The following is a 24,277-nucleotide window of genomic DNA, read 5'->3' as shown; positions in this document are numbered from 1 at the left end:
GTAAATTATATTGTACCCGTACATGCATACGCACATTTCTCCATGCCAAGCAAATTTAACCTGTTACAATTTATACGTGGTGCCTCTATTATAGAGCGTGGAGTGCATTTAAAAAGCAAACAAGGAAGCAGTAGAAAAAAGGAAGGGAATCGTTTTGTCCTCGATTGCATCTGGAACTCATCAGTGTGGCTTGCTAACGATCTAGCCACAGATGAACACAACTAATACTTGCACTGATACATTTTATCATAATGAAGGCAAGATTGCCATAGTGAGTTGGAAGACTAACATGCATTTTCAATCGCATGACTGTAATAAATTATTTAATCTTATTTCCCGAGCCCACTTGCTCATTTATTGATAGAAATAACATCAATCAAGACATTACACTCGATACATAAATTGCAGTCTTACACACGAAAAAAAAAAAAATTCTGATCAAAATATCAAGTAGAGTGTCTTGATTTATGTTAATTTAATTATCAGTCTGTTGCTGCAAAAAACGCTAGTTTCTTAAATCTTGGCTACAGAGTGAGTGGACCATTCTTTTTTCATACATTTGTGCTTTTTTTAATAAAATTGATGAAGTTCTCAAGCTGTGTGATGCAGAGATACATGAAGATGATACAAAAATTTTTTTGCAATAAGAAATTTAACTATCCAATCATCTAATCTAATGTCCTGAAATCATTTGCTTATTAATTCACAGAAATAACATCAATTAAGATACTATACTCAATATTTTGAGCAGGATTACTTTTTTGCGTGTGTATGTGTGTAAATTATATTGCACACATACATACATACGCACTTTTCTCCATGCCAAGCAAATTTAACCTGCTGTTAAAATTTATACGTGGTGCCTTGATTACAGAGCGTGGAGTGCATTAAAAGGACAAACAAGGAAGCACTAGAAAAAAAAGGGAAACTTTTCGTCCTTGATTACTATCTGAAACTTATCAGTGTGGCTTGCTAACGATTTAGTCACAGACGAACACAACTAATACTTGCACTGATACGAGTAGATAAGCTATGCCGGTTCTGGACTCAACCCCCCTAGGGTGGCAGGGGGAAGGGGGAGCTCGTGCTGTTGTACGAGTGCTTTTGACCGTGGTGGTGGTGGTGGAGGAAGAGGGACAGTGTGTCAGCACGCCGACAGCTCGCAATGTTCTACGAGGGCTCCAGGTACGGTGGAGGGGGAAACCACGTGAGCAAGTTATTTTTTCTCTCTCGCTCTGACGCAAGATTTGTGCGTGGAAACACTGCGTACGTGAGCGCTCTCTTCTTGCTCTTACCTTAGACAGCTTGTGCTATTAATGAAGGGCTTTAGGACATGATCTAGGGGGAAATCACGTGAACAAGTTATTTTTCTATGTATATATATATATATATATCCCTATATTACATAGTTGTATTGACGAAAGTAAGTCTCAGTCCCCCCCCGCTCCCCTTCGATTTACGTAGTAATTTGCTTGGTTTTACGTCATTTTTGATCAAATTGTATTTGAGTAAGCTCCCCCTGCTTCCCCTCAGCACCCTCTCAGCTTCGCCTTGCTCCCCCTCCACCTCCCCCCAAAAAAATAGAATTTATAGAATGTTTTACCATCATAAGTGTTAAAAAATATACGTAATTCAGTACCCAAGTCATACCTCATTTTTACGGTTTTTAGAGTTACTAATCATAGCTCTTCCTCTGTCTATTTGCTCCCTCTTACTCACTATATGTCTCTGAAGTTCCATTATTTGTTTAACTTGATTGAACTTTTACAATGTTAATCTCTTTCTGGTTTATGTTTACTTTACCCAAATATAAAATTCTTGATTACCTGAGGACTTTATTAACAAAAAGACAGAATTCAGGAGGAGGTATAATTAAATAGACGAACACAATTGAGTAATTTGAAACAATAATTTATTCTGTTAGCTTAATGTTGTGACATTTCATGTGTTGTTTTAACCCATCTGTTCTTTTAAAACCCTTTCCACATTTTTTGCATATTTGTTTTTTATGGTTTTTATTAATAAACATACGTTTGTTTCAATGTGACGATCGTCAAAATTACATATTTTTGAATTAATGAAAAATTTCTTGCTAAATATTTTTAATTTCTGATTTATTCTCGTACTCAATTTGAATAAAATTTTTTTTTGAATTCTTACATCTTAATAAAGCAACGCATAATTGTCCGTAAGAGAATAAAGGTTTTTTAATATACAATCCTAAGGAATCAAAAGCTCTGTTCTTGTGATTTGTTGATAAACATAGAACATGGTAATACAAAGGGAAACTGTTTCCTACAGAAGACAAAAGGTAATGATAAGGTGCCAGTATTTAATGTTATTCTAGGAATATAAACTTCGCTTTCTTTTTTTTCTCCCGTTATTATTTCTGCTTCTATATTATACTTAAATAATTTTGTTATTTTTAATCTTGTGCCTCTACAGAGACCGTCTGATATACTTAAAGTTCTTATTAACACTACTATAGCATTTATTTTTAATTTTAGTTTGTGTGGTGGAAGACCTTCTCTGATATTATTTAAAAATTCTATTGAAAAATCAATATTTATGTTATCATATGTTTTATCAACTCCTTTGTGAGTCATGTATTCTGCTGTTGTGAACTAATTATCAGCCTGCATTGAAAAATACACGAGTCATGTCGCTATTTTGTCTACTAAATCTGTGAGTGGGGGGTTGGTGCGCAGAGCGCGCAGGGGGGCGTCAGCCCCACTAGTATACATACATACACACACACTCCAAGTGTTCTATGTATGTATGTAAATATGTAAGATCTCTCATGCACACGATTGCATTTACTCATGCACGACGCGCAAGTGTGTACGCATGCTTACACGAGGTTAAAATAGTATATTTACAATCCTTAATATTATACAGATAGCAACGTAGCTAAGCGCTCAAAAAATGTGCATATGTACATGCCGTTATTATGGAATGTAGACCTTATTGACGCTCTGTAATATTCAAGTCCTTAATAGCTCAGTTGGTTAACCATCTCATTGGTATGACGTTTAAATAGCCGAAATTGTGTGCAGCTTGTGCACAAGGTAGTTACATGCAAATAAAAACTTTTTGTGTTAGCGAACGCATTGCATAATAATGTAGGATGTGAAGTGGTAGGACAATAATTGTTGAACATTTTTTTGTTTTCTTTTTTTAAATCAGTTTATACGAAAAAATGTACATGATTTACAAAATGATTTTCTTAAAAATTTTATTACTTATTCTTACAGCTCTACATTATTGTTGTCATCAAACCATTTCACAATAAAGTAAAATTTTTTCTTCCGCTTTACATTATAAAGAGCACTCATGGATTTGTAGGCTCCGTTGTAATGTGTGTAAGTAGTAACAAATCTTAGAGATAATATTGTGAATTTGAATAGAGCTTCACATTCCTTATGTTGCAGTGATCAAACACACTATTACTTACATTGTTCTGATTTTTTCGGTTGGTTTTAAAAGCTAAAATAACGTAATGTGATTTTCCAAGTAATTAGATTTACTTGACTAGAGTGGTAGGAGATTCAAGCCAATAACTCAATAGCCCCAAGAATTTGGAAATAATGGTGCTAGGTTTTATGCGTAATTTAAATATAATTACCGACGTTGCTTAGCCGGTAACAATAATTTGTTTCTTTGTTCTTTTTTTTAATTATTCTGAAGGTAAGAGGAGTGGGTAGTAAGCGAGGTTTTTTTAATAAAAACTGTTTAAAATTCATTAATGCATATATTTTATAAGAAACATACACTATATGTTTACATAAAGCGTGTATAAATTTAAAAAATAAATAAAAAACGCCTAAAAAGTACAAAAATTACATCGGCGCTTATAAACTAAAAAAAATGTGCTGCTTTATATCTACTTCTTAGCTTACTCATTTCTCTCCAAAAAAAGTTACATCTCTAACATATTTTTTGGAAACACAACAAGTTCACATTCCGCAGTGAAATATACTTGAGGTTTGTGGCACTTTTCTTTACACCTCTTTATTTCACATTTTACTTCAAGTATATTTACAGTATGGAGACAAAAGTGGTGGCTCCTAAACTTCACAGTAGCCTCTTAAACTGTTGCTTAACATCGTCTGGTAATCTAAACATATATAAAAACTGTTTTCGTAACAGTAGTTTGAAAAAGATCAGAATACCTTTAATATTTTAGCATAAATCCTTCTGTAGTCTTCACAATATAACAAAGATGGTACACTTTTTTTTGTTATTGTCTATGTTTCAGACAGTCTGCAGAACGTAGCGGGGTTATTACACTATTGGTCGGGATTCCACATAACATTACGTAAATTGCACAAAACACTCTCCTTAACTCAATTTTATTATTTACAAAAATTTTTACACTTTGTTTCCGAATCCTTTTATCTGTAGGCATGTGTTTACGCAAAATGCCATTTTCTATGTCTTTGTGTATAAGATATTTCTCTAATTAACGATGACAAACTCTCATTACTTTGATTAAGAAACTTGTTACTTTTAAAGGCGTAGAGAAAGTATCGAAATAAATTTTTTGTATGACTAAACACTGACGGGGCTAGAAATAAGACTGAACCCTAGTGTCGACGAAGTTTACTGTAACCACGAAACAGTTCATTTCTCATAAGGCTCTAGGGTTCTGCAGGTGGATTAACCACGAAACTGAAAACGCAGGTGAAAGTGAAAGAGTCGTATAACCCACACTACCAAACAATACTTGTAAGTCTTAGAGGTGATGTGAAAATTTTGAAAATAGTTTTGCGAAACTACTAACAACATTGTGAAACAAAACGTCAAACAAAATGGTTTAGTGTCCTAGAATATTATTTATTCCATTTAATTTAATTCTATTTAATGTACGTCATTTAAAAGTATTTCTAAGCAGTACGTAGTTAACTCTAAAAATATTATATTAAAATTTTGCTCTAAAAGTGAATTATCTATTGCAGAATAAAGATTTCCTTTAATATATATTTCTGTAAAGTTAAGTAATGTTCTTGAATCAACTTATCGAAATTTAATACACTAGTTTTTTTTAATTGGAGTTATACTTTCTTATAAAACAGTTAACTCATTTACTATAAATTCTTTGCACTTATCAACTAGCGTTGCTACACACTCGATATGGCGTAGTCTTTTAAATATGACAGCTTGAGTGAGTCCTAAAAATGTACCTTGTTGCATGATAATGGTTGAACCACACGTTTTATTTTTTTTCTTATTTCCATCTTGTCCGTCACTGATTTCGTTTGAACCAAAAATTATTGGTCTCATTTTGTAAGATAATGTGAATATCAACTTGATATTACCCACTTGTATGCGTTCCATTTGATTAATGTTTTTATCAGTAAAGTAATTACTTATAGAAGCAAAATAATCTTTTAACTCGCCCCATACATGTGCATTTATAATTACACTCCTGTAAACTGACATTTGAAAAGCTGCAATAAAGTCTCAAAACACTAACGATTTACATTACAATGAAGCCCTACGATAATTTTTTTAGTAGCCGTCTTGTTGAGTAGATACGAATTCAGTGATACCCTTGCAGTGGATATTATACCGCTTTCATTGTTTTTTTGATTTTCTGTAAGATTAATAAAATCTGCTGGATGTTTACCACTATCACGCGATAGAAAATGCATTTTTCTTAATTCAACACAAGCCATTTTTACAGATTTATACGATGCAGTTATTTTATATTAAAAATCATTTTACCATCAAAATTGTTCAGACACTGTGAAAATTATCTATGTCAGCTGTCATCTAAGTTGTAACGAAGACTAACGGGTCTATACAAAAGTATAACCCTCGCGTTTGACAAACTTGTATAGCTGTTGCACCCCCCCCCTCAAAATTTTCCTATCAGGTGCAATCTCCCACTCAAATTTTTTGGCAATGTGTTATTTATAAGGAGAGATAGTATGTTCTTCATTTATCATATAAAATGCTGCGGAAAAAGTTCATCAAACATACTTAAACCTGAAAGACATCTCTCTCTTACTCACTCAAAAAACATCTGCGAACGGTTGTAGAAAAAAGTAAGTGATGATAGCGAGAGTGCAATATGAAGAAGAGTAAGTAACCACGGTGGAAGTGAGCGAGTGCCCCTTAAGTGCATTATTTCACTACCAAACCTTAACTCTAGAATTTTCCAGACTACGCGTAGAGCGGACCACCTGACTGAGTATACCTATAACGTTAATCATATATTGGCAAAAAATTTTGGCCAAAAAGGAGAAAGTATCAAAGTTGGTAAGGAAGAGAAAAAAAACGCAAAAGAAAATCAGTCCTTATCCAATACTCTCAGTCGAATCATATTTTCTGGCTGATACGCTGCAATAACCTTACGTATTTTATCTCGTTTGAAGTCTTTTCCATTCTCAATTTACTTAAAAGTTTCATACAGTATATTTTTTGCATTTTCTTAAACTTATAAAAATTCTGTAATAGTTTGTTTCTCCTGTTTGTTGCATTGCATTAGTTATTTTTAGCTACATTGTTTTTTCTTAGTTCGTATGTTTCTTGCACTTTACTGAAACTTGTTTAAGTTCTGTAACAGTGTGTTTTTACAGTCCCGTTCCATTAGTTTTTGGTAGCTACGCCGTTTTTCTTAGTTTTCTACACGTGTATGAAAAAAGTAGAAAATGGATGCATCCGTGATCACTGCTTTGTTTGGGATCGTACGTTCTTGTGCGTGATATGTGACCATAGTGTCAGAAGATGCACGTAAAGTGTACTGTGTAAAGTAGTTCAAAAACATGCTACCTGCATACTCTGTTAATTATTAGGATTTTTGCAGGAGTTCTTTATCATTTACCTAGAGGGGGTACGCGAGGTTGCGTTGTAACCTCCATATCTAACTCGTAGTCCCATAGCCATTACAGTGGTGTTAGAGTGTCTACTTCCTAACGATATAAACAACAGGATGACAAAGGAAATGTACAAGGCGTACGATAAAATTGGTAAGTGATACATAACAGTCTTTCAAAAATTTTTATGCTAACAAAATTTTTCATGATTGGGAAAAAAATCAAACAATATACTTTGTGAGTTGCCAGAACATGCTTCGAAGATTCTGAATATCTTTCAAACGTTGACGGCACACTCAAAAGAAAGACGTAAGACCCTTTGGACGATGGTACACTTAAACCGTCAGGGGTGGAGTTTCCTTACAAGAAAAAAATATCTCCAGGTAATTAAAAATATTAATAGATATGTCTATCTCTATCATTTATTTTAACTCTTATAAGTAACTATAACGCGTGACACCAACACGGGTAAATAATAAATTTTACATTTAAATTTGTCAAAACTTTTGTATTGCATTCTTATTACAACAATTTTGTCTTTTACACATGAAGTTAATAGAAAAAGAGTGCTCCTATCAAAAAACACCAGGAGCATCTCCGTGACATTACGAGCATCAAGATGAAAGAGGCGTTGCAAGCGTTGCAATAGTTAACTCAAACATATAAGGAAGGTGTCACTATATTCTGTAGAAAAATATTATAAATGCATGTTGCAACCTGTTTTTATTGAGTGTTTCATGATGTCTACAAGAAGTCAGACAAAAAAGGCTACTATACAAGAAAAGACCCCACTTCTTAACAGGGAGGACGAGGAGAATAAAAGAAATCGCTATTTTTTTCGGTAAAAAATTCACAACCGATTGATTCTCCACTAACCAAAATCTTGTCCAAAGAATATATATTACAAGAGAGTGTAGTGGTTCATCATCGTGGATTTTGTCATAGACATCTAAGGTTCTTACGACTCTGAGAGACATATTATACCAAAAGAAGTTGCAGTGGTATCGATATACGCAAATGTCATCGGTCATTGGTTAATTAAACTACCACACCCATTTAAAGATTTACTTTACAATATAAAGAAACATATTACATACGCTAGAAGTTCGCGGGATAGAGTGGTTTGAAGGTGACATCACAATAAATGATTTAAAACATTGCCTTGTTACACTCACTAAAAATCTCGAGAGAATTCACACGTGTGGTAATAATGGAGCCGAATTCATAAGTTCGTTATTAAAACGCGAGGTTTATGACTTATCTCAAAATCATACCCCACTCACAATACATGAAAATAAACAAAAAATTGCGTTACCAATATGTTTAATGTATGCGCAAGAACATTTCGAAGACAAACAATTATTTTGTGCACTGCATAGAGCGTGTTTGTTAAAAGAATGGATCATCAAGACTTCATCTCTAAAAGTATTATCCCAGGATAGTGATGCATATTTTAACGTCTGCCGGAATCTTAAAAGTGAAAGTTCACAACCACCATCTTCTAGTTGTCAAGTCGTAGTGATGTCAGTGATAATATGAAATATAAACAATGAATTTATACTGTACTTTTTTAAAAAGATGTTGCAAATAAACGTTGTAATTAATATTAATGTATTTTTTTAGAAAGGTCTACAAAATTTAATTTTGAAAAATTCCGTACTTATAAATATTGAGAATAAAAAAAATATAAATAAAAAATTAATATGTAAGTCCCGAACGGCTCGAGTTAAATCAACGTTTTACGCCAATAAAACCATTAACCAACTGAGCTTTTCAGGACTTGCATCTTCCAAAATCCGAATAAGATACTACAAAAATTTTGTTAGCAATAAAAGTAACAAAAGTATACGAGTCAATCATTTTTGTAGTTGGATACCAAGTCAGGTCATGTTTGTCCGCTGAATGGTCATTCTATTTACCCAAGAAAGTAGTTGAGAGAAGGAAAGAGTGGCTTTTGATGTGAGCGTAGAGACAAATAATCTGACGCACACGCATTGAACCAACCCATGCGAGGGTGTATTTCTATGTATATGAGTATACATGTATACGTGAAAGTATTAGCTACGTTACTGTACCATCGCAAACACCATCGCCTATTATTTAACGTCCAAGCTTTTCAAAGGATAACAAGTATACAAAATATTGTCATAATGGATACCCGCTGGCAACACCCATGGACAATTATGATGTGCAGTCCAACTGCCTGTGGTAAAACAGTTTTTGTTAAAAGATATTTAAACAATAAATAACAAATGACAAATTTTACGTTTAAGCGTATTTTATTTTATTATGCGAAGTCGCAGGATGGTTAGAGAAGTAAAATTTTGTAAAAAGGGGATGGCAAATTAAATTTTATAAAGGGTTGCCAAAACTATAGGAATATTTAACCGATTTTCATCTTGTAATAGTGGTGAAGCCAAGTACGTTAGTTCACTTTTAGCACGTGAAGTTTATGATTTGTAAGCAATTAGTCCTTACTTGGAAGAAATTGAAGATAATTCCTTACCCATATGTCTTACATATATGCACATTAACATTTCGAAAACAAACAGCGATTTTGTGTATTACATAAAGCATACTTACTGAAAGAATGGTTTATCGAGACTTTATCTTTTAAAATATGGACGTATGATAGTTATGAGTGTTATAGTTCATACAAACATTATGAATGAAAAAAAAAAAATTCCAGAATAGTTTATTGGTAAAAATGTCGTTGACTGTGCAGCAAAATGCCAGAAATTATTTAAAAAAATTTTACTTGTACACGTTGAAGTAAAGTTATAATTAATAAATTTTAAAACTAACATATTACGTTTTTCTTTTAATTACCTTTACGCAATCTGTCCATATTACTTGCTTACAAAAGTTAAAAATTGTACTAAAAAAAGGGTTATTCATAAATTAAAATAGAAAAAATTGAAAGTTCAAGTCTTCAACAGATTACTATGATCAACCATTTTATACCAATGAGATAATTAACCAACTGAGTGATTGAGGGCTTGCATATTATAGAGCACGGGTGAGATCTACATTTTACAACAACTGCATGCGCATATGCAAATTTTTTGAACGCAAAGCTATTTTGCTTTCTGTATAATATTGTGAGATTATAAATTTACTTATCTATCCTCGTGTGAGAGCTTGTATGCTTGTGCGTGCATGCGTACGCTCCGGCGAGGTGTACGCGTACGATCGCATGAGCATGCTTACAATCACCCGTGGTGCATGCGTACGATCGCGTGAGCACGCATACGCTCACGTGAGCAGGCGAATGATCGCGCGTGATGCACGCGTACGACCAAGTAAGCACACGTACGTTCGCGCGAGCAGGCGTACGATCGCACATGGTGCACGTGTACGATCACGTGAGCACGCATACGCTCGTGGAAGCACGCGCAAGATACGTGAGCATACGTACGCTCGCGCATGATGTATGTGTACAATCGCGCTTGGTGCATGCGGACGATTGCATGTATGCGTACGCTTGCGCTTGTACGCGTGGGCTTGTACAAGATTAACGTATAAGCATGTACGGTATACCGTAGGAGTGTAAGACTGTGCAGGTCTATACGTAAGTGTGTGCATGGGAGAATGAACATATATACATACATTCATACACATACATATAGCGCTTCAACCCTTGTCTTACAGCAGGAGGAAGAAAGAAAGAGCACTCTGCTGAGCAAGATAAATATATCTATGCTGCCTAAGGCAAGAGCGAGAAGAGAGAGCTCATGCACGCAGTGTCCCCATCCATAAATCTTACATCGGAGCGGAAGAGAAAAAATAACTTGCTCACGTGGTTTCCCCCTCCACCGTACCCTGGAGCCCTCGAACAACAGCGCGAGCTGTTGGCGTGCTGACGCACTATCCCTCTCCCTCCACCACCACCACCACAGTCAAAAGCACTCGTACAACGCACTTAATCACGCAAAGAAATAATTCTACTCAAAAAATCGAGTATAGTGTCTTGATTGATGTTAATTCTATTATCAGTCCGTTGCTGCAAAAAATCGCTAGTTTCTTGAATCTTGGCTACAGAGTGAGCTAGAGCATTTTTTTTTATACATTTGTGCTTTTTTATGAAAAATGCAATGAGCTGTGTTGGGAAGGAAGGCATACAAAATTGACTGAGATATTTGCAATTTTTTAGGTTTCAAAAAAAAACTTTTCGGTGATAAATTGTCGAAATTCACCAAAATCTATCTTTTTTCAATTATTATCATTACTAAAATTAAAAGAAATGTTTTTATTAAATCAAGGTATCAATAAACTGGCCATCAGGCTTGTAATAATACTTTGAAGTTTTACTTTGAAAAATTAATTAACAAAAAACTAACCATTATTTAACAATTTTACAAATAGCTATTAGTTATGCAACTTAATATCTATATTTTCTCATGGTTATGTTCATGTTAACATGATCCTTTTTTTTTACATCGATAAAAATTTTTTGTATAAAAATTTATTTTTGCTTTTTCTTACCGTTAATGTGTTTTTAACAATAAATAATGGATTTGCAAAGTATCTATTTTATAGAAAATTTGAGGACAAAGAAATTAATGGTCAAAAAATTTTCACCCTTATAGTTTACCCTTGAAGAAAAGTTACAAAATTTATGTTTTATGAATGTGTAAGTTTTAAAAGCATTTTAACCCTACGGGGCTGCATTCCCCATTTTTTAAGGGATGAAAATGGTTGATTTTTAATTTTTTTATATATCTTATGTACATTTTTTTTTTTATATAAAACTTGGGAATCAATCTAAAAAAAAATTTAAAAAGTGTCCTTATACTGTCAATTATACAAGAAAGTGGACGTTTTTTTGAGTTTTAGTAAAAAAATCTTTGTAAGGGGATAAACAACCCCTAGCACTAATGAAAGATGGCCTTTGGTTTATCTCACGGATTTTAATAAAATTTGTATATGTTGTAGTGAACAGAAAAACAAGAGACACATACTATTTTTATCTGCTAATAAACGTTTTAAGAGGGTGTAATCCACCCTTAAAGTTTACCCCTAAGAACCGTTTTTCGAAGGTAACTCGCGTCCTACGAATTATTTTGGAACAAGAAAAACTGGAAAATTTATATTTTAAAAATATTTAAGTTTTAAAAGCATTTTGACTCCATGGGATTGCAACTCCCATTTTTGGAAGGAGAAAAATGGTTTTTTTATATAAATATCGGAAATTAATTAAAAAAACTTTTTAAACATAAAATTATATAATTTTTTCACGATGACTATTTTCATTATTGATAACACTTGAACATCTGGTTTATTAAAAAATTTTAAAAAAATTTTTCATGTGAAAAAACTGATACCTATTGTTGCAGCATTGATTTAAAGGCTTTTAGATCCATGCAACTTAATTTATGATTAATCTAATACATGGTCCAAATTTGCTCTACAACCACCTTAAGGAGAATCATATCTTACTTTCCAGTCAATTGAGCTATTACGCTAGAAGTTACGAGAGAAACGTTTTCAAAAACCCGAGATTACTTTTTAAATTGCCTTGCCTTTTATACTTTACATTAATTGTAAGAATCGAGAAACTGTACAGTTTATTCGAGAAAAGTTCTAACGTTCCCTTGAATACTCCAACCAATAAAAAGTCATCAAAAATTGTCAAGAATTATGATTTATTCAATATTATATTATTTTCATACAAATTTTAAATGTTTGTTATTTATATACATCTTGTATTGGCCGCTAAAGTATCTGTTCGCGTTTTAATTAACATCTTTTAAAATTGGTCGGCGATTAGCATTATTTAAAGAGCAAATTGGTTTATAATATGAATTTTCTTGGGTTAGTATTTTGTTTATGCAGTTGATCTTTAAATAAAGTTTTTTTCACGAGAATATGAAGTAATGCCACTTTTTAGCAAAACTAGTGTTATGATGTTTAACTTCGTCGCTTTGTATATCGAAAAATCCTTTAATACAAAATTTTTCAAAAATTCACAGTGAATCCTGATAGTCTGATGAATCATTAATATCAGTTTTATCTCTTTGTTACTCACTACCAATAAAAGGTATGAACAGCTTTTGTCACGAGACTGTAGCATCCCAGATACTCCAAATTCCTGAAATTTCAGAAAGTTTGGAAGGGTACTGATCTTCGGTATTCAATAAGTTATATTTATTTCAAAGAAGGATTATTATAATAAAAAACTTGATGGATTTATTTTGTGATAATTATTTTTTGTTAATATAAATGTATATGTAGCAGAGCAACTTATGTTTCTCTTATTTTAGGGAAAATAATACGTTTTTATTATCCTTTTTAAGTAATATAGTTATAATCATCACTGTTATTGTCACTTACTGTTAAAGTACAATTGTTGTCATTATTTTCTGTAATAATTCATATTAACACTTTTTTGGCGTGATTGATTTGCATCAGTGCCTTATATGTCCAGTATCGATAACAATGTAACCACTCTAGTTGTAAATCATTTATTTTTAGTCCAAAAAAATTTGAGTTAAGAATTGAGTGTAGTCAAGATTGGTTTCTGGTGTAGTTTTACAAAATAAAACTAATTTCAATTAAAATTTTTTTTCCTAAAAAGTTCCTTAACTTACATTTTGTATGTAATGCCGCATGTATTTACGTAAACATGTATTTCGAATGCCTCAAAAATTTTCGACCCGTTATCTGTAAGACTTGTTAAAAAATTATTATTTTCACAACATTTCAATAAAACTTTTATACCTTGCAATAAAATAGTGCAAGCACAGTTCGTAAAACTTTTATATATATATAGAACTTCTGCTACTTTGTGTTAGTAAAAGTGATAATTTCGTTGCCCCAAATCTTAAGAACTGTTAAAAACAAATAATTTGAAACAGACTTTTACGGTACGAGTTCTTTTAATATTAAAGGTCCACGTAAAGCCGGAAAGAGGTAGAGATTGGAAGAAAATATTTATATCTCTTATCTACTGATAATCCAACCGCAGTATAATCTTAACTCCGTAGCTCCAGCTACAAGTATCAATAGTCAGTCTTTGTCAGTGGTACCGTACAGTTCAACAATATTTCTCATAGTCATTGTGTATTATATAAAAAATTTGTTTTTTCAACATTTTATCCATAACTAGATAAAAGTATTTAAAACAAAAAAGCTCTCACGTATTCATTAACAACAAGTGAATCTCGGCTTTTTTTCTCCAGACAGGTAAGGTTTTCATCGACTATCTTACTACTGCTTGTAACTTCTTTATCAATGAGTAAATATGTAATTTCTTTTTTTTCCAACTTGTTCTTGAAACTGCTTTATTAGCACAATTTTTAATGGAGCTTTTAGTGTCGGTAAATATGTATTTATTTGCTTATTATCTGCACTATAAGAATTGTATTAAATGAGTTAATGTTATGAATCTATCGACAGCAGGATTATTAAACTAAATAAATAATAAATCTGTTGGCATGCTGTCCACTTTATGTTATTTGGAACTAACGTAACGTTTCAGCCCCTTATCTTTTATTTTCCTTATCAACATCTCTCATGTGTTATAGTGCGAGTCATACGGTAACTTTGTTAAGGTATACAATTATTGAATGGAAAAAAACGAAACTATTATTTTACATGTGGAAGAGTACTTATTTATGAAATTATAAGCTTTTTTTACAGTTATCAATAAATATTTTCAATTAAAGACATGCTTTTAAACAATTTCTGTGTGTTTCAAATACTACGGCCTGGTTCTAGTTACCGTAACTTAAATTGGAAATGTAACATGGGGTCTGATAGCAGATTAGTATTCTTCTACCGGCAGTTTAGGGATACATTTTTTTTTAACTAAACAGATATTTATAAAAAACTAATCAATTACAGTTAAAATAACAAATTTTCTAATGACATTTTAATGTATGTATCTTGACCAACAAAGTGAAAATATGTTGTCACCAGAAATGTCATAACCGTCGTTTGTGAAATGTTGGCTGCACCATCATTATAAGCACGCGACTTTGCAACACTGCGTAAAATTCAAATTTTTACCATAGTAACTTTATGTTAAATTTACATTAAAATAAAAAAACGATAATAAAGAAATATGTGTAATAGAAAAATTACGATATAAGTATTTTGTAGTTCTATAAACTGTTTAAATAACAAAATTCTTTAACTCTTAAATTAATTACAGCCAAAAAATACTGCTGACCACTCAGATTAACACATATATGTTATATTCGGCCGACTTCTTCAAATAGTCACTGCATGTATATAGGCATGCTCCAACCACCTTAATTACTGCCACATACCGAATTAATACCATCATTTAATCGCGAATCAGCAGACAAACGAAAAAAAGGATAATACGTTATGCAGGGTATGACAGATTTACTTATTTTCATTAGATCAGTTATAAAATTGATATTAAAAAATATGGTACAAAAATACCTTAATTTAATCAATTAACATCTTCTTGATTCTTCATCCGTTAACGGATCAAAAGATTATTGTTTCTAGCGGTTTCGAGTCTAATAGTATATTTTAATAAGTACTCATTATTTTATTTATTTATTTTAAATTGAACATAAAAGTCAGTCCTTTAAATGTCATAAATTACTACTAGCGTATTTCCAAATGCTTGAAATACCAGATAGCGTAGGGAATCATAATGAAGTACAGTTGGCGGAAAAATTAAACATATTTTAAAAGATGCATTAAATACATTTTATGACATGGAAATTATCGATGACAATACTTTGAATTTTCAAGAAGAATATAAAGAATATGTTGCTAGAACAATTGAGGACAAAGATGAACATCATTATTTTAATTCTGACGAAGCACTGACAAATCAGTGTACAGGAGATAATGAAGATCTAACTTTTGAATACAAACAAAAAGCTGTTGAATTTTGGAAAAGTGGAAAAAAACAAAATTTAAATCTTAAAACTGTGAAAAATAGATTTAGAAAAGTCTCATCTATAACTTATTTACGTCGTTGGGCTCATACAGTAAACAAAGGTGGCACTTATAAGGAAAAAATTGCTTAAATTTTTCAGCATGCACTAGATAATTTTAAAGCTTCTCATGACAGTGGTCTAATGATTCATGACCGCAACATAAGGTGATGGGCGTTAAGAGCACAAAAAGATATTAGTTTTGAAAATTTTAAATTCAAGGCTTCTAAAAAATGTTTATTAAATTTCAAGCAGGCTGATAGAATAGTACCTAGAAAAATAAATCAGATTATTACAAAAAAACAATAGAAAGTACTTCAGAACTTACGGCTAAAGTGGATTCATGAATAGCTGACATTAAGTCGTGTATACCAGGGATCGGATACGAAAATTTGTGCTATTCAGATCAGAGTGGTTTCCAGTTAGAAATGCTTTCTAGAAGGACATGAGCAGTTGGAGGAGAACAACAAGTTTATTGTGTAGTATAGCAAATTTATGCAACAACGCGCAGTTATACCATATAACAACTTATATCGGCTTATGATTGACTACTCTTACCGCTTTTTTTAGTTTTAAAAGACCAAGTGGTAAATACGGCCCTATAGTAGAGAAAACGCTATTTAAACCAGAAAACGTGTATTTCGAAGCATCAAAGTCTGATAAATTACCAACAGGTAAGCCTATTCCAGTAATATTTTTTTGTAATGTAAATAAGTTTAGTTCTTCGTCGTTTGATTGCAGAACACTTCAAAATTTGGTTGTAAAAAATGTTTTATCCACACCTGGGATACCACTTCATATTATTTCTCGACTTTTGGAGTTGTAATTATGATAAGACAGTAGAGGAAACAATGCTACGAAATAAAATAGTGAACGTAAAAAAAAAATCCAACTGGAAAAACTAGAAAAATTTAGCCACTTGATGTTTATGGATTTCGTGACTGGAAAAACTATGTCAGGAAATTCTCTGATAATAAAGTTTTAATGAATTATGATTTGAATTTACATGTAAGAAACAATATAGTTAAACTTCAATCATTAGTCGACAAGAAAATGTCTTCTCCAAGACATAAAAATCTTTTATATATTACTGGCACAAAAGTGGTTATTTTAGTGAAAGACCAGATAAATTTGATAATCCTAGAGATTTCAGCTTCAAAGAATGTTGTCAAACTCACTGTGAAGTTGAAGAATGTGCTAACATTGCAGTAATACGTTGTGGTAAGTGTAAAAAATCTTTGTGTTTTTAACACTTTTTCGAGGACTACCATTATTGTAAGAACTTCATAGAACAATACATTATATGGTGTAATTATAAAAAAAATGTACACATAAGAATATGTTATACAACTAACCTTGCTAGAATGCAAATACAAAAAATTTTATAATGTACTTAGCATAGGCGTAATTGTTAATGGACGAGCTTGAAAAAGTCAAATTTTTTCAATATTCCTACGCGCTATCGTTGATCTGTCATTATGAATTTGGTACCTCTGATAGCAGATTTGTAATCAGCGACCCTAAAAATGGTCTTTTTTATACAATTTTGACGTGTTCGCATTTATGTAATCACAAGGGTTGCTTCACTACTTTGGGATGATATTTCAAAGAATGCTGGAATGCATTGAGTTCTCGTTTTGATATTATGTGTTAAAAACTTATCTCAATTTATTAAAATTGCTATTAATTCTTAAATCAGTAAAATTATAGGTAGAAATATGTTTTTAACCCTTAAAAAACAGGGAATGCAACTTATGGTACCAATTTATGTAGATCACCTATTGGAATACAATTGGAATTTTAAGAAATTATTTCTACCTTTTTTTTAAAAAAAATTTAATTTTAAAGCCAAGATATCGAGCAAAACAGATTTTAGGGGTAAAATTTTTGGGTGGGTTACACCCCCTAAGGACGTTTATGAGCCAAAAAAGGAAAGCACGTGTCTCTTACTTTTTAATTCTCTACAACATATCCAAATTTAATTAAAATTCGTGAGATAAACCAAAAGACGTCTTTTATTAGTGCTGGAGGTTGTTCACCCCCTTACAAAGCTTTTTTTACTAAAACTTGAAAACACGTCAACTTTATTTTTCACTCGACAGTATAAGTACATTTTTAAAAATTTTTTTAGATTAAATCCCAACTTTTCATTTAAATAAAAACTTGAAAAACAACCATTTTCATTCCTTAAAAAATAAGGGTTGCAGTCCCATGGAGTTAAAATGCTTTTGAAACTTTCGTATTGACAAAATATTAATTTTCTAATTTTCCTTGTTCCAAAATATTTTGTAGAATGCGAGTTACCTTCGAAAAACGGTTTTTAGGGGTAAACTTTAAGGATTTGTTACCATCCGGGGCACTATTTTATTAATTATTGTATACTAAAATAATCATTTTTCTTAAATTAGATCGTTTTTACATAAATTTAAATTTTGAAATTTCGCGCGCAGTTCTGACTTCCACCTTAGTATTTTATAGTACCACTTATCGCTCGCCCGGTGGCGACCACTAGTCTTTAGCGAAAATCGCAAATAAGAAAGCTACGTAAAGTATATAAGACGGACTGTGTGACGACTGATTGTATCGATCCGAGATATGCAAATACGTGTAATGCATACCTCCTAAGCCACTCAATTGATTAAGTACATATTTAATAAAACATCACTGTACCAATGTAAGACATTTGTCTATACCTTCTTTTCCCTTGAACCTTAAAAAAAAAAAAAAACTAGACACCCACTAGTAAACCTGGCGACCAACTCGTCGAGGCCTCTACGAATCACCGCTCAATCGCCGCACCTCTCCGATGAGTTGAATTCCGATGAATCAAACGGAGCCTCAACGCCAACAACATCGGAAGCAGTGCCACCATCGTTGTTCGACTTAAAGGGACGGCTCGAGTCACTCGAAAGTGACTCTGATCTTTTCCAACCACACTTCCCCACTCAAAGTCGTCCAACCCTAACGGCCACTTTTAACAATTTGGTGCTCGACGTGGGGCCATCTCCCAAGAACTCTTAGCTGCTGCTGGGGGTACCCACGAGCAGTGTGCCCATGAGTCACCGAGTCCAACAGCGCCGCTGACTGATAAACGCCTAACTCGCTTTCAAGCAAAACTCCTTCTAGGTGGAAAAAAACACCCAGTGGCGCTTGAAAAGAAAAAAACATAGAAGAAAAAAACATACTATACAATGCCTGCCACGGACACTACCAGCCTCGAGGAGCTACTGGCTAAACTTCTGCAAAGGGCTCAGGAGCAGTTACCCGAGCTACCTTCATATGAAGCTCGCAACCATGAAGACCCGGAGGTCTTTCTCGCCCAATGTGAACTCTTTTTTACGGCTCATCGCACCCTGGATATCCAACAAACTTTGGTAGCAACAAAGGGGCTTCGTGGCGACGCCGAAAAATGGTGGCAGGTTTATAAATATCCTTACCTATTCACCTTCGAACAATTTGGGGAGCTTCTTTGGGCATGCTTTGACAGTCCGGCGATCCAGGGAAAACTACATTCCGAGCTATATTCCAAACATCTAACCGAGAAGGAACCAGTAGCAGCATTTCTGCAGAAGAAGTACCTTCTGTCTAAAAAAATCAGCCCTGCAGCCTAGAAAGAAGTAATAATCACCACGGTCGTCGAGCTCATTCGTATATCTGTTCGTCAGTTTCTCCGAAGCCATACATTCAAGACCTACGCGGATCTCCTCACTACGGCAGTCCAGCTGGAAAAAGACGAAGAAGACCTCACGAAGACACGGGGCAAGAAATCTGGTACGGATTCCAAGCAAACCCCAGTGACCACCTCTACTGGAGCCAACCCAAACCCTTGCCCACCCAAGTGCCACTTCTGTCCCGATTACCACCTCCACAAGGACTGTCCCATTCGAATCGCTCGAGCCTCAACTATCGCAGGAAACGAAACTGGAGTATCAGGGGAGCAACAGGCGCTCCGGAGGGACGCTGGCAATAAATGTCACCAGCATGCCCTGCCAACCACTGCAAAAAATTATAGTGGGACTGGGTCAGCTAGAAATAGCTGCTCTGGTCGACCAAGCATCTACTGACAATTTTGTACATTCCTCACTATTTTCGGGACAGGAGAAGATCACACCCTATACTCACTGGAGAAGAACGTACTGGCCTCTTCAAACTGTTGCTAAGATACGCAAAAGTCTTTGGACCTTTGACGGGAAAGTTACATCAAACTCGCACCATGCAACACGAGATCTGGGTCGGATCACACCAACCTTTCTAGTTAGCACCATATCCTTGCTCAGACAAGCGCAGGAAACTCATCGAGGAGCTAGTTCAAGAGATGCTAGCTGGTGGCATCATTGAGCCATCCTCATCATATAGCTCCCCTGTCGTCTTGACATCCAAAAAAGATGGCATCATGCGATTCTGTGTGGATTATAGTCGGCTGAATTCGATTACCGAAGACACCTCTCAACGGGTACCCCACATACATCACGCCGTAAAGAACATAGGTGGAGCTATCTGGTTCTCGAAGTTGGATCTCAAAAGCGGCTACTGGCAAATAGCGATGGCACTCGAGTCTATGTAATACAAGGCTTTCTTTACACACACCGATAGTTGCTACCAATTCCGAGTTATGCCATTCGGGCTGAAAGGAGCACCTGGAACCTTCCAAAGGCTAATGAGTCAGGAAGTCCTTACCAGATACCTGGGGAAAATCTGTCTTGTCTACCTGGACGATATCATCGTCTATTCCAACACACAGGAAGAACACCTCAGACATATCGCTCTTGTCTTGGAGAGGTTGCAAATCCACGGACTCACAGTAGCCATCGGAAAATGTGTCTTCGGGGTGTCGGAGTTTACATACCTAGGACATCAAGTCACCGCTGAGGGGAACAAAGCCTTACCCGAGCATGTTGAGAAGCTATGCAGTTTACCAGTACCAAAAAATCGAAAACAGCTGCAGTCCTTCCTTGGCACAAGTGGATGGCTTCGGGAATACGTGCCTCGTTATTCCGAAATAACAGCGCCTCTCTCAGACCTTATTAGCAAAAAACGGCCATAAAAATAAACACTAGAAGCTCAAGAAGCCATGGAGCGGCTCAAAAAAGAAATCTTGAAATCTCTACAATGGGCTCGACCTCATGAGAGTTGGCCATATATCTTGCAGACGGACGCTAGCGCTTGTGGAATGGGAGCTGTCTTATATCAGATCAGACCCGATGGACAGCGTAGTATCATGAGTTATACTAGCGCCAAGTTTAATCCATGCGAAGCAAAATATCATGGCATGAGCAAGAGTGCTTAGCGATGGTTTGTGCTATTAAAAAATATCGACCCTTTCTGGAGGATCGACCATTCACCTTGCGAACGGATACCAAGGGCCTCACTTGGCTACGCACGGCTAAGGAAACTCGAAATAAATTAAAGCGATGGTCTATCCTACTCCAGGAGTACAATCCGATCATCGAACACTGTCCGGGTCGAGAAAAACAGCTGGCGGACTTCCTCTCACGAAATCAGGTTGAAGAGGAGCCGGATAACCTAGACGATGTGGACCGGATACTGCCTCCAACAAATTCTCGGGAGACACCAACTGCACCTGTCTGTTGCGTTGTCAAATCACCTTCGTTACTGAATGAAATTAAAGATGCACAGCTCCAAGACCCGTATTATCTCGAACTTGATCACAAGATCATCCAGGCAGCAGAGAGCCTGACTCTCTCACCATCAGATACCCAGTTTTTGTCTTGTCATGGACTCGTCGACGACTTGATATGACAGCGACCAACGAAGGACTCAAGTTGGAAGGTCTATGTGCCATAAAGCATGGTGCCCCGAGTGCTCTATGAGTTCCACGACACTCACTACGCGGGACATACAGCAATGGAGGAAACGGCTCGCAGTATCAAAGGTTACCACTATTGGCCTGGGATGAACGCCGAAATCAAGAAATATGTCCGGTACCATTTGACCACATTATCCCAAACACCCATGGGTGATCATAGCCATTTATCTAATGGGTCCATATCCAAAGAGCTCTAGGGGATGAAGTTTCATACTGGTTGTCACGGATCTCTTCAGTCGATGGGTCGAGGCCTTTCCTTTGGGTTCATCGGAGGCACCCCGGCTTACCCAGCTCCTAGAGGATGAAGTTTTCGGTCGGTGGGGATATCCTTGAGTCATCCTAACGGACAATGGTCGACAATTCATCGGTCAATACTGTCGAGACGCTTGTTTGCGTTGGAAAAATTCAACATTGGACTACTACCATTTATTATCCTCGAGCAAACCCTACGAAGTGCCGAAACCAGTAGATCAAGAAAGGCCTTCGTATCACTTACCGAGAGTTATATACCAACTAAGAAATTGCCGCAACGCTGCCACTGGGGCATCTCCGGCTCAACTGCTGTTGGGTTATAATACCTCTCGACCAGGGGAATGGAGAAACCGTCAATTGTCAGAACAACTCCTACAAAAGAGGTATATTGATACCATAGAGCATCAAGAGCAGTACCAGAAGCAACACTACTCGACTGGTCAATCCAGTCCTATCTACCCACCAGGTACCTTGGTCTACATACATAACCACCCACTCTCGAGGGCTCCGGAACAGTTGTGTGCCGGCTTCGCGCAAAAATGGGAAGGTCCCTATCCTATCACGGCTCATATGGCAGAGGATATCCATCTTATGTCTAAGGGTTGAGCTACCACGAAACTTAACGGTTCTCAATTCAAACTCGCCCACACGGAGGCCATCGATCGCTGCCGACGTCCAAATGCACACTTCGACCTGCCAGCATCGGCAACTCCTCAGCACACCGCCGACCCAAAGTCTTCTTCAAGGTCTGAGCAGGAGATCACGACAACCAATGCTAGCAAAGCGGATAAGTCCACTAGACCATTCTGAAGCAATTCAGAAGAATTAGGTGACGTCTCAGTACCACCACTAGGAGAACCTGATGGTCCAAACCAACGTTACAACTTGCTTGCACGAAAACATAAGTGAACTGAAGTTAAAATATATATACATAATGAAAAGACACTAAACAAAGTAGTGAGAGTGTGAGTGTGCATGAAACCGCGGACCTTTGTCAATCGAGAATGGAGGACTGAATGACCGTGAAAATTTATATCAAGAGTGATAACTTCTCCGACTCCTGTAGCTCTACCACTGCTTCCTCAAATTTAATACAAACTCTTTATAATGGGGGGTTTGTTACCATCCGGGGCATTATTTTATTAATTATTGTATAATAAAATAATTATTTTTCTTAAATTAGATCGTTTCTACATAAATTTAAATTTTGAAATTTCGCGCGCAGCTCTGACTTCCACCTTAGTATTTTATAGTACCACCTATCGCTCGCCAGGTGGCGACCACTAGTCTTTAGCGAAAATCGCAAATAAGACAGCGACGTAAAGTATATAAGACGGACTGTGTGACGACTGATTGTATCGATCCGAGATATGCAAATATGTGTAATGCATACCTCCTAAGCCACTCAATTGATTAAGTACATATTCAATAAAACATCACTGTACCAATGTAAGACATTTGTCTATACCTTCTTTTCCCTTGAACCTTGAAAAAAAAAAAAAAACTAGACACCCACTAGTAAACCTGGCGACCAACTCGTCGAGGCCTCTACGAATCACCGCTCAATCACCGCACCTCTCCGATGAGTTGGATTCTGATGAATCAAACGGAGCCACAACGCCAACAACATCAGAAGCAGTGCCACCATCGTTGTTTGACTTAAAGGGACGGCTCGAGTCACTTGAAAGTGACTCTGATCTTTTCCAACCGCACTTCCCCACTTAAAGTCGTCAAACCCTAACGGCCACTTTTAACAGGTTGATTACACTCTTTTAAAACTTTTACTAGCAGATAAAAAAACACGTGTCTCTTATTTTTTATTATCTACAACGTATCCAAATTTCATTAAAATCGGTGAGACACACTTGGGAACCCCTTCTCGTAAGAGCAATAGATGTGGAGATACAAGCAAAAAGCTAAAGAAAAAGTTGGTATTTTTCTATCAATTGCTAAATAAATAAATGAAACTAACTTTTGTTTTGGACAAAACTATTTTTTTTGTATTTTTGGGAAAATTCTGCAAAAAAATGGTCAATTTTTTCTCTACTGGGAAACAGAAGATTGAAAAATCCTTCGAGCAATGGACTAGGGTAAATGTCCTAATTACTGCGCAGGCACCAACTACTGCGCACTCGACGGTATTAGAAAAAAGGTTAATTAGACTAAAAAATTCGAGTTCTTGGATATTGTAACACTCACAGACATTAGTAACGTTCAATCCAGCATTACACTTTACATCATGACATTTCTAGTTGTTTAACTGAGTGACTCGAGCTGAATTTAACCTACGAACCTTTGTAGTCGTGCGTAGTAGTTTGTGCGCAGCAATCGGGTCTGGGGCTTCAGCATAAAAACCTTGTGGGAGATACCCGCGCAGTACTTGGAGACGCAGCGACTGGTGCCTATTTTTCCAACCGTGTGCAGTAATACCAACAAGTGATATCAGTACTAAAACA

The 24,277-nt window shown here is 35.4% G+C and overlaps 1 protein-coding gene across 2 annotated transcripts in view; it reads left to right on the top strand.

The window, feature by feature from the left end:
* The window catches only part of Synj (synaptojanin), a 506,691-nt gene that overhangs the window by 293,332 nt on the left and 189,082 nt on the right, over nucleotides 1-24,277 (top strand). The gene's annotated exons all lie outside the window — the stretch shown is intronic.

Source organism: Copidosoma floridanum, unplaced genomic scaffold (assembly GCF_036245765.1).
Source record: "Copidosoma floridanum isolate Cflo_tuat_1 unplaced genomic scaffold, Cflo_Japanese_pri ptg000016l, whole genome shotgun sequence".
NCBI classification, from domain to species: Eukaryota; Metazoa; Arthropoda; class Insecta; order Hymenoptera; family Encyrtidae; genus Copidosoma; species Copidosoma floridanum.
The sequence above is the reverse complement of the archived record's forward strand: the minus strand, read 5'-3'. Positions and strand labels throughout refer to the sequence as shown.